At 37.7% G+C, this 12281-nt stretch overlaps 1 non-coding gene across 1 annotated transcript; it reads right to left on the bottom strand.

Moving 5' to 3' along the window:
- Positions 1–7987: 7987 nt before the first annotated feature.
- LOC121231612 (small nucleolar RNA R71) lies at positions 7988–8094 on the bottom strand. Its single transcript, XR_005929668.1, has one exon. It is a non-coding gene; the product is annotated as a small nucleolar RNA R71 (small nucleolar RNA).
- Between the last annotated feature and the right edge of the window lie 4187 nt (positions 8095–12281).

Raw genomic sequence — 12281 nt, forward strand, 5'->3', positions numbered from 1 at the left:
CTGAACTTCTTCACAGCTGAGAACGGAGCTTTACCCGTCGATCTTTTACGATAATCTCTAGCTTCAAATTCAGCCTTCCTCTTCTCCTTTCCAAGTTCCTCCGCCTTGCAGGCTCGTTCGACTAGTGTTACGAATTCCTTTATTTCCAAAATACCCGTTAGTAGCTTTAAATCTTCATTCAATCCTTCCTCGAATCTTTTGCACATAGCAACCTCATCAGCTACACACTCCCGGGCATACCTACTAAGTCTTACGAATTCATGTTCGTATTCAGATACAGTCATACGGCCTTGCTTGAGTTCCAAGAACTCCTTACGTTTCTGGTCAATGAACCGTTGGCTAATAAATTTCTTCCGGAATTCCGTTTGAAAGAAGTCCCAAGTTACTCGCTCGTTCGGGACTATGGAAATCAAGGTCCTCCACCAATAGTAGGCTGAGTCTCGCAACAAAGATACAGCACATTTTAGACATTCATCGGGTGTGCATGACAATTCATCGAACACCCGAATGGTGTTATCAAGCCAGAACTCGGCCCTTTCGGCGTCATCAGTTACTATGGCCTTGAACTCCTCGGCTCTTTTTTTTTTCTTTCTTCAATTCACGGCAACAAGGGGGGGTGAGACCATGTTATTTTTTTTTCCATCACCCTTCCTTTCATTTTTTTAATCACCATGCTTATTATTTTATTTTTCTTAACATGCATCACTAGCATAACATGTTGGAGACATGTTTCCACCTATAGCATGGCCGGCCACTACATATTAGAGAGGTGGAATTTGACATGCAAGTCCCCCTTTTTTCTTCCACATGCACTAATAGGTCCTCATGCATTGACCTATCACATTTTTAAATTTTCTCATATAAGTCCTATTGACTAAATTCACATGCAATCGACTAAATCGAAGCTTGAAATTTTTACACATTCATGATTACATATTCTAGACAATAAACATCACATTCAAACCTTTCGGTGACTCGGTTTAGCGGTCCCGAAACCACTTCCCGGCTAGGGTCAATTTTGGGCTGTCACAGATGCTTTTATCTTGGCTTAGAAAATCGGCTAAAAGAGAGTGTGGGCTAATATGTTGAGTTGATTCATGATTTCATATATATGTGACTCTAATGTCTAATGTATATATGGGTTAAGTACCTTGAGTTTCTCTTTTTGTTGTTCAAATGATTAAATCAATTTATTTGTTAAATTAAGCTCAAGAGCAAAGGGGAACTAAATCCGATAAAGGGAAGGAAAAAGTGATCGAATAGCCGTCGAAATCGTTCGACAACATCCGAGGTAAGTTTTTAAGTAATGAAACTTAGTTTACGATTTGATTAAGTCATGACGTATAATCATAACAAAAATACGGTGATATAATGATTCTACTTGAATTATATGTCGAATTAATTAGTCTATACGTATGATGGGTAGCCGTATGTGCATAGAGATCATGTCATAAAGCAAATCAAAATCGTGCTCTTTGTATGTGGCTATTGAGCCGAAATTAGTAAGTGTGATAAGTGTCTTGTGTTTGAGCTTTGGTAATGAAAATGAAATATGGATGTGTCATGATTATTGATATATGTGCATGGTTATTCGAATGATATCCGGGCTAAGTCCCGAAGGCTTTTATGCTAGTGACCATATCCGGACTAAGATCCGAAGGCATTCGTTCGAGTTGCTATATCCGGGCTAAGACCCGAAGGCATTTGTGCTAGCGACTATATCCGGGCTAAGTCCCGAAGGCATTTATGCTAGTGACCATATCCGGGCTAAGACCCGAAGGCCTTGTGCGAGTGGTTATATCCGGCTAAATCCCGAAGACACTTGGGTTTGGGAATGAGCGATCTTGTTGTAATAATTTCAATTGATACGCTCGTAAAATCCCAACGATGAGGTATGTTTCGTATGTGCATTGAGATAATTGATTTCTTCTAAATAGTATTTGCTCAATCGATTAACAAGCTTCCGGCTTTTAGTCAAGTTGATTCCTTATGTATGAATATAAGGGTTGGTAATGTGAAGTAGGTATGATTTTGAGAATGTGTGTATATGAAATTATCCGTTTAGTCATATGAATGCTATACTTCAATTGTGCTTAATTTCATTGCTCAAAACTTACTAAGCATTAAATGCTTACTCCGTTTCTTTGATTCTCTGTTTTATAGATTTTGGTTCGTCAGCTATCGGACTCGGGATTGTCGAAGTCGAAGTCGTCCAGACTATCAAAGCCCTTTTGGTACACTTTTGGTTGAACTCTGAAAATGGCATGTATAGGACTACCCTTTTTGTTGTTGGTCATGTACCCTTTGGTTTTGTATAAATTTGGATAGCCATGCGAAAATGGCTTATATATATACTTTGAGCATAGCATTAAAATCATTTTGTATGTTGTTCATTGAGAGATATGGAAATTTTTGGTAACGTTTAGCCATTGGAATGGTTAATCATGATCATTTTGGTGCTTTGTATGACAAATTCTAGTTGATTCATGGAAAACCATGAAATAGGTAAAGTTTACCTTAAAAACAGATGCTGACAGCAGCAGTGGTGTGGATTTGAAAAATCACTAAAAATAGTAGGAATGGAATTAAATAGTGAATAAATTATTTAATCTAACCTTGATGAATTTACTTTCATATGGAAGAAACGAAACGATCATATGAGTCGTATTTTAGGAAATATTTAAGTTTTCATGGAACAGGGCCAGAGCGATTTCTGGATCCCCTGATCTGACTTTGGAAATTTACTATAAATTAACCAGAGATAATTAGAGGTCATGCAATATATGTATAGATTCCTTTTTGAGTATAATTTCGTTAGAAACAAACGGCATAAGTAATGAAGCCCTGTACAGGAAGATATATAAGTCGTAATGCATGAAGGTTAGAGCAGTCAAACCCTGAAACAGGGGAGACTTTAACTAATAAACTGTACTAATTGGATTGACCAAATATTCTAGAAAAAAAATTGTAGATGGACATATGAGTCTAGTTTCAGGAAAAATTTACGGAACTTGTTTTCGAGTTTTGGAACTCGAGATATGATTTTTAAGGTGACAGTGATGCAGTTAGCCAGCTTGTCTGGAAATTTTTAATGAACTGTGTTTTACAATGAAATAAGTCTGTTAACACCTCGTGTTCGACTCCGGCAACGGTCTCGGGTACGGGGTGTTACATACCATATAAGAAATCAGGGCTACCTCGTGCTATGAAACGCTCACATTTGAGCTACTCACAGGCCTTTTTTTCAGGTCAGGACCCGGACCCTATAGTTATCATGTAACGTTCACTCATTGAGCCACTCACAAATCTGTACACAAAGCCAGTACCCAGACCCACGTTACTTATAATATTCATCTCATGAACTCAGAATCAAGTCATGAGTTTAGACAACATAATTTTTATAACATATCCCTTTGTATCCTATGCTATGTCTATGGTCCAACGGGATTTTATAACTAGCCGAATAGCATGTACTTTACTCACATAACATGTCATTTATACATTCATGGCAACAAATAGAATTTAGATACATAACAACAATGAGCCAATTACACATGTATATTATCAAAATATTCCAAAGTAAGTTTCAATAACACATTATTCACATATGTACTTACCACGATACAAAATGATGAAGACGAGCTTAATCCCCGTAAACTTTGTTCTTACCCCGATCAAGACCCGAATCACGCTTCTCTTGATCTAAATTAATAAAATTCATTTATTTCATCAGCACATCAATTTAGACACTCAAAATTTCATAATTGGGCAAAATGACTATTTAGCCCCGAGAATTTTACAAAATGACCATTTTACCCCTATGCTCAAAAGTCAATTTTTATCAAATTTCTCCCTATTATAAGCCTAGCCGAACTTTTTTTACTCTTATAGCAATCCAAAATTTCCTATATTTCACACATTTATCATCTACTTTACAACTTATGCAAAATAGTCCCTATTAAGGTTTTCATAAGAAATCCCTTCACAAAAGTTGTTTATTACTCATCTAAGACTCATATTCTTCTACAAAAATTTAGAAAAAAACCTAAATTCTCTTATGGAAAAACCCTATACTTTCAACCATTTTATAAAATAGTCCCCTCATTAGAAAGCTCATGACATAAGGGTCTCAAAAATGTAAAAATAGTTAAGAAAACTCATTAAAATCACTTACTTGTAGAGAGACTAAGCAGCTGAAAATCTTGAAGCTCAAAAACCCTCTAATGGTTTCTTTTTTCGTTGATGAAGAAGAAGACGAAAATATGATATCTTTTTCTCTTTATTTTATTCTTATTTTAGCCAAAATTGGTCACCAACCCACCTAATTTTGACCATTTCTCTTTCTTTTGTCTCCTATGGCCAGCTAGCCTAAGAATTTGGGGTCTAATTGCTCTTTAAAGGCCCCCAATTTAGGTTCTTTAGCTAATTGACACCCTTATATAACAAAATAAGACTTTTGTATTTTATGCGATTTAGTCCTTTTTCGTAATTAAGCAAACAGACGCTAAAATTAATTCGTCAAAATTTTCATACACTTATCTAATCTTACTATAATACATAAAATAATATTTAAAATAATTTCCTCGACCTTGGGTTAGTGGTTTCGAAACCACTTTTTCGACTAGCCCCAAAATCGGCCTGTTACGGGAAAAGGCACTTACTAATAGCATTTGGTTGTATGGACATAGACCTTGCACTAAGGGAAGAACAACCCACACCTCTTACTGCAGAAAGCTCCCCTTATGTTAAAAGGGATTTTGAGAGGTGGGATTGTTCAAATCACATGAGTTTAATGATCATGAAGCACATCATTCCAAATGCCTTTAGGGGCATAGAATCTGAAAAGAATACTCAGGCTAATTAATTCCTTGATGAAATTGAGAAACATTTTGCTAAAAACGATAAGGTTGAGATGATATCACTTCTAACTTCTTTGATGTCTATGAAGTATAAGGGTTAAAGAAACATGAGGGAGTACATTATAGAGATGTTTCATGTTGCCTCAAGACTTATTCTTATGGGTTTGTTATCGCTTCCTGCACAATTTAACCAATTTAAAATTTGTTACATTTGTCAATAGGAGAAATGGGCTCCAAATGAGCTCATTTCTTATTGTGTGCAAAAGGAAAAAAAGGTTGAAACATGATAAGTCTGGAAGTGCTCATTTGACCAGTGCCTCTAAAAACAACATCTTATATTCTAAATAGAATACCTACTAAAACAGTTACAAAAATAACTTATGAGCTTTGGCAGGTCGAAGGCCTAGTCTAAAACACTTTCACATTTGGGGATGTCTAGCTGAAGCAAGGCCCTATAGGCCACATGAAAAGAAATTGGACTCCAAAATAGTAAGCAACTATTTTATTGGTTATTTTGAGCGATCTAAGGGCTATGAGTTTTATGATCCCACAATTAGGAATATTTTTGAGATAAAAACTACAACTCTTTTTTTAAGGATGTTGAGTTTGAAAGGGGGAATAAGGTTAGAGAGACATTACTTTTGAGAAGGAATTAGATTCTAACTCAATTCCTCCTATCACTATTGATGATGTTCAAGTTCTTATACCTATCATTGATCAAGAAGTGAATTCAAAACCTTAATAAGATAATGTTGAACAACTCCCTATTCAAGATGGTATAATTGTTCTAGAAGAACAAACTCAACAACCTAAAGAACGAATGCCATTAAAAAGGTCCACTAGAGAAAGGGTTATAATGGCTCTAATGAAATATTTTGACCTTAAACTACATTAGATGAATGTTAAGTTAATGGTTTCTTAATGGTAGCATTAATCATACATATATATGGGGCAACTAGAAAACTTTGTGTTTGATGATGCAAAGTTAATGATTTGCAAATTAAAAAAATTCATCTATGGGCTTAAGTAAACTTCTAGTCAATAGTATTACAAATTTTACTAAAAGATTATCTTATTCAGTTTAGAGATGAATTTGGTAGAAAATTGTATATTGATAAGTCGTAATTTATACATATTTTTATCCCATGCTTAGCACATTTTTGGATGAATTGTCATTAGATTTGTGGAATTCGATGCTCCTAATCCCTTAATTTCATGTTTTATACTTAGGTGAGCATCGAAGAGTAAAAAGAGCGAGAAACAGGCCAAAAATGGAGAAAATGGGTCAATGTGGGAAATCAACACGGCCTGGACTTCACCACACGAGTAGACCACACGCCCGTGTCTATTTAGCATACTCTAACATGGCCTAAGCCACCCTACACAAGCATGTCCCTATCGAGCCCAAGTCTAGTTCTAATCGGAAAAGGCAACTTTTGAGGGTTTGGAAGCATTCTAAAACCTATATAAACACCCTAGAAGGGCACCTAGAGGAGACATACGGAGTAGGAGGCAAGGAATTACTCGAATAAAGCTAATTGATCCATCTCAAAAGCCGAATTCTCCTTCAAGATTGAAGATCTCCCTTCAATTTCCTTTAGGGGTTTTTGGGTTTTCTTTATGTTTTGTTATCATTATTCTTTTGAGATGTTTTCTTTTACACATATGAACTAAATCTCCTAAATACCTAAGGGGAGTGAAACCTAAAGATGGATCTTGTTATTATTTTCTGAATTATATGATAAATATTTGATTTGATCTTAGTTATGTGTTCTTAATTCTTGCTTTAATATTCTAGGATATTGATTCAAGTATTGATGTGCTTATTCAGAGGAGCAAAAGTCCTTGTCTAAGAGTAGATCTAGCATAATTAAGCAGAGTCGATTGCACCCCTAGACATAGGGCGACATAAATCTGTCGGATTAGGGTCAAACCTAATAAGGGAATCCATAGATATGTTAATGCAACACTAGGGGTTTGAATTTGAAAGAGATTTCAATTAATCAACCTAGGGTTAGATGTTGTTAGTCTCGTGAGAGATAATAATATAAATTAGGGATTTCTATGGATCAAGTCAAGCGAATAAATAATCTAATTCAGAGTCAAATAACAAGTAAAGTCTAGGTGGATTTTCCCTTGGGTATTGTCCAAATCAATCAGTTTTCCCAAAAGTATTTCCCCAATTTACTTCCTGTGCATTCTTAGTTTAGTTAATTAGTTTAGATAAAGCAAATCCCTTTATTTTTAGGGTAGATAATAAAAATAAGGTTAATACTAGTACTTTTAGTTCCTGTGGGTTCAACATTCCGGTCTTGCTATAAGCTACACTACTGTTCGATAGGTGCGCTTGCCTTTATCGTGATAATAGTTAGTTTTCAAGTACGATCAATCATAAATATAAAACTTATCACGCACATCAAGTTTTTGGGGCCGTTGTCGGGGAACTAAAATATTAGGAACACTTAATTTTTATTGCAATTTAAAATTATTTTTGCTTAAATTATTAAAATTTTCTTTTATTTGCTTCCGGCGGGTTTTTATAGTTTATGACTAGAAGAAACCTGTCAGGACCTCTACTTTTTGATAGTGAGATCGAAAGCACAGCTCGCAGAAATCGAAGAGAAATAAGGCGAAGCCTACGATACATAGAAGAAGGGCAAGAGGATGATAGTCAAACTACAATCGAGGGGATGGCTGAAAATCAGAATAATCAGCTGCCTCCTGTGATTGCTGCAGATCTAATAAATCAGAATCCTGCTCGTCATACTATGTATGATTATGCTAAGCCTACTTTAATAGGAGTTGAATCGAATATAGTTAGACCTACTATTGCTGCAAATAATTTTGAAGTGAAACCTAACATGATTCAAATGATATAACAGTTTGTTCAGTTTGATGGTTTGCAGGACGAGGATCTAAATAATCATTTGGTGAATTTTCTAAAATTCTGTGACACTTTTAAAATCAATGGCATTTCTGAAGATGCCATACGCCTTCGGTTGTTTCCATTCTCATTGAGGAACAAAGCTAAACAATGGTTGAACTCGTTACCACGAGGGTCAATCACAATTTGGGAATAAATTACCGAAAATTTTTTACTAAAATATTTTCCGCCTGCTAAAACAACTAAACTAAGGAATGATATCTCTTCTTTTGTGCAGATAGATCTAGAAACCTTGTATGATGCATGGGAGAGATACAAGGACCTATTAAGAAGGTGTCCTCACCATGGGTTACCTCTATGGCTGCAGGTTCAGACTTTTTACAACAGTGTGAACCCCTCAACAAAACAACTTATCGACGCAGCCGCCATGGAACTTTAAACAACAAAACACCTGAAGAGGCTTATTAATTTATTGAACAGATGTCACTAAATAACTATCAGTAACAAGTCATGAGAATAAAGCTGACAAAAGTAGCTGGTGTTTTCAACCTCGACGCGGTTACTATGCTATCTAACCAGGTAGAACTATTAAATAAAAAGATTGACAGTTTGTATGGTTCTACTCAGGTATATCTAGTGATGAGGTGTGATTCAAATGGAGGAGGAGTACACAGAGAATATCAATCCTTCAACCCTAGCACCAAGGAGGAACAGGTTCAGTGTATGGGTAATAATAAATCTAGATCTCAAAATAACCCATACAGTAACATTTATAGTCCAGGTTGGAGGAACTATCCCAACTTCTCATGGGGTGGCCAGGGAAATCAAATGCCACAACATCCCCCAGGTTTTCAACAACCACCTTACTAGCAGGAAAAGAAACGAAACCTTGAGGAGATGCTAACAAAATTCATCTCGGTGTCAAAAACTCATTTTTAGAATACCGAAACCGCACTTAAGAATCAACAAGCATCAATCCAAAGGTTCAAAACTCAGATAGGCCAGCTTGCCAAATTGATTTCTGAATGACCATAAGGCAGCTTGCCGAGTAACACTAATCTAACCCAAGGGAACAACTTAATGCGATTATCATTCGAAATAAAGAAGGGTTAGTTGAACCTGAACTAGAACCTAGGCAAGGAATTATGGTAAGTAAAGGTAAGGATGAGGTGGACCACAATGAGCGAAAACTAGTAAGTAAAGAGTACAAACCTCATGTGCCATACCCCAGAGCGTCAAGGAAAGACCAGACGGACGAACAATTTGGTAAATTCCTTAAATTATTAAAGAAATTACATATTAACCTACCGTTTATTGAAGCTCTTTCGCAGATACTGAATGCAGTTAAATTTTTAAGGGAGCTTTTAGCAAATAAACAGAAGTTGGATGAGGCATCACATGTGGAGTTAAGCGCAGTTTGCTCAGCCATTCTACAGAATAAGCTACCAAAAAAATTGAAAGATCCAAGGAGCTTTACGATTCCTTATTTAATTGGTAACTTAGGTGTTAATAATACATTGGCTGATTTAGGGGTAAATATTAATGTTATGCCTTATAAAATGTTTAAACAACTAGGTCTTGGGAAGCCCAAACAAACTAGGATGAGCATTCAATTGGCTGATAAAACCATTAGATTTCCTAGGGGTATCATTGAAGATGTTCTTGTTAAAATCGATAAATTTATATACCTTGTAGACTTTTTTGTTCTAGATATGGAAGAGGATAGTAACTTACCTTTGATTTTAGAATAACCCTTTTTAGCAACTGCTAGAACTATTATTGATGTTGGTACAGGTGAACTCGCACTTCGTGTGGGTTATGAAATAATCACTCTTCAAGCTCGTAATTTGAGTAACACATCGAATATTGAGGGTGGTTGTATAAATCATGCTACTAATACTGATCATGTGGTGCAACCTTCTTTGCAGGAAACACGTTCGAAGAGCATACATGAGCCATGTTCAAGTAATAACAAATAACCCATCTATGTAGAGTAAAGGCTACAGATCGAGGAATTAGATGAATGGTGGATACAGGTTAAGGAAAAATAAAAAATACACGATACACCAAATCAGCGCCATGACGAACCTAAGGTTAAGACGAATCAATTTAAGATAGGGGACGAGGTGATATTGGATGAAGCAGACCCTCGAGTTCAAGCATACAAGGCTAATGCAAATAAAGTAACACCCTTTACGGAACTGAATATTTCCCCGTACGGTACAGTCGAGGAACTCATTCCAAATTTGAAACTTTTAAGGTAAATAATACTCGACTCAGACCTTATTTTGATAAAATTAATAGTAGAGGTGAGGAGTTTCAACTCCTCAATCCACCGTAATCGCACGAAATAGAGCTTAGACTATAAATAAGCGCTTCTCGGGAGGCAACCCGAGCACTGACGGTGTTGATCTCTTTAAATTTTAGTTTTTAACATCTAAATCATTAACTGAGTCCTTGAACATAGGTTTTCCAAATTCACATGGCCAGACACACGGGCGTGCCTTAGGCCGTGCTCATACTAGGGCGGCGACATAGTTGTGCGATACAACCATGTGAAAATAGAGCAAAACTTTTCCCAAAACACGGGATTCGATACAGTGCCATGGCCGTGGCAATTATGCCAAATGAACACAGGCGTGCAACATGCCCATGTCTATAAGCCGTAGTAGAAACTGAGAAATTAACACGAGCGTGCGACACGCCCGTGCCTACCACCCTTGGTCGAAAATGTCAAGATAACACGGGCATGCGTATATATCTACAGGCATGGGAGAAGTGAACGAAGTAGGACACAGTCGTATGCACCAACACGCCCAAAGAACATGGGCATGGGCCGAATTCCAGACGCGCCCAAATTTGAAAAACACAAAAAACACGGGCTAAAATAAGGGCACATGGGCGTGCCCCACGGCCGTGTGTCTCAATTTCTATATAAACCCCTACTATTCATCATTCCTTTCCCCAATACCCTAACCCTAGCCGCTGCTCTCACCGCCGCCGTCGCCATCTAAGCCCTAACCATCACCCAAAAATCCACCATTTCTCCTCCCTTTTCTTCCATACCCATCAAAAGCTTCTCTCTTATCCTCCCTTCCCTACACATTCCTTTCTTCTTCCCTCTTTTTCCACTCATCCCATGCCACACTATCGCACCAGCACCACTGTCGCCATCATCCGCCACACACCGGCGTCGCACCCCTCCTCTGTCAAGCACCACCATTGTTCATCAGTCGTTTGTTTCCTTTTCACCCCATTACTTTTATTTCTTTTACTTATTTTATGGATTTCTTGACTTATAATTGTTTTCACTGTTAATAATTTGCATGCTTATTAACCCTTATCTATGTTTAGTGATTTTCAATTTTACTAATGATAAAGATTTAATTAGTCGTTGAGTTTTCATTGATCTTTACTCTTGTTTGATTTGCCTACATGATTAGGATTATTAATAGTATTATCCGCTATCACTTGATTGGTTCTTTCGCATTCGCTTGGTTTAACCATAGCACTATTTAGCCGTTGATTCATATGCAATATCAGCACGTTTTGTTTTTAGCATTCTTGAATTGGTGTCCATATTATCTTACGAGCAAATCATTATTTTTGGATTACTCAGATTTTGCTTGAAGATGTGGGAATTATTGATTACTTAATATTTTACTCGCAGGTACACCATGATAAACATTTGTGGGAAAAAGACTCCCGTCCCCGCCTCGAAGAAGCAAAAAGGCACAGCATCCTCCTCGGGTCTTACTAACGAGATACGACACCCATTCCTCTAAGTTCCACCAGGACCCCAGGAGGAACTATTCTAGATACTACGGGCTCGACCCCTAGGTGTGGGCTGTTGCATTGATTGGACCACCCTAGAACAGATCCAACTCGCTGACGCAGTCCGGTCTCTCCTGACTACTGACCCATGTGGGCTCTTCTTCGAGATCGTCAAGCCAACATATCTCGAGCTCATATTAGAACTCTGTTCGACCTTCCACCTTAAAGCCGTTATGACAGAGTTCGATGATCCCGGAATGGTTCAATTCACTTTCGGCGGTTTAGTTTGTCAGTTGAGCGTGCCTGAGTTTGGTGTCGCATTAGGACTATATATAGAGGAGTTCGTGGACGACGACGACTTCGACAGTCTCCATCGCCATATCCACTATTCTCCATTAACTTGCTGGAAGGCCCTAGTCCCTGCTTCGGCCACTTATGACCCTAGTCGCTCTAAGGCATCGGCCCTCGCCAATCACTAAAATACTTATACGCCATCCTAGCCCACACCCTGACAGGACGGCGAGAGAGTACCGGCGTCGTCAACACTAACGACGCCTATTTTTTATAGAGCATGGCACATGGACACGTATTCGATCTCGCTTATTTCATTACCCTCGCCATTCGCCATCAAACAGAGCGGCATAGGAAGAGAGTCATTTCCATCGGCCCTTATGTGACTCGTCTGGCACGGTACTTTGGTCTCCTGAACATCTTGGCGCAATCATCCTCCCTCACCCTCATCGGTCAGATGTCCCCTCAGGGCA

Source organism: Gossypium hirsutum, chromosome A06 (genome assembly GCF_007990345.1).
Source record: "Gossypium hirsutum isolate 1008001.06 chromosome A06, Gossypium_hirsutum_v2.1, whole genome shotgun sequence".
In the NCBI taxonomy this organism is placed as follows: Eukaryota; Viridiplantae; Streptophyta; class Magnoliopsida; order Malvales; family Malvaceae; genus Gossypium; species Gossypium hirsutum.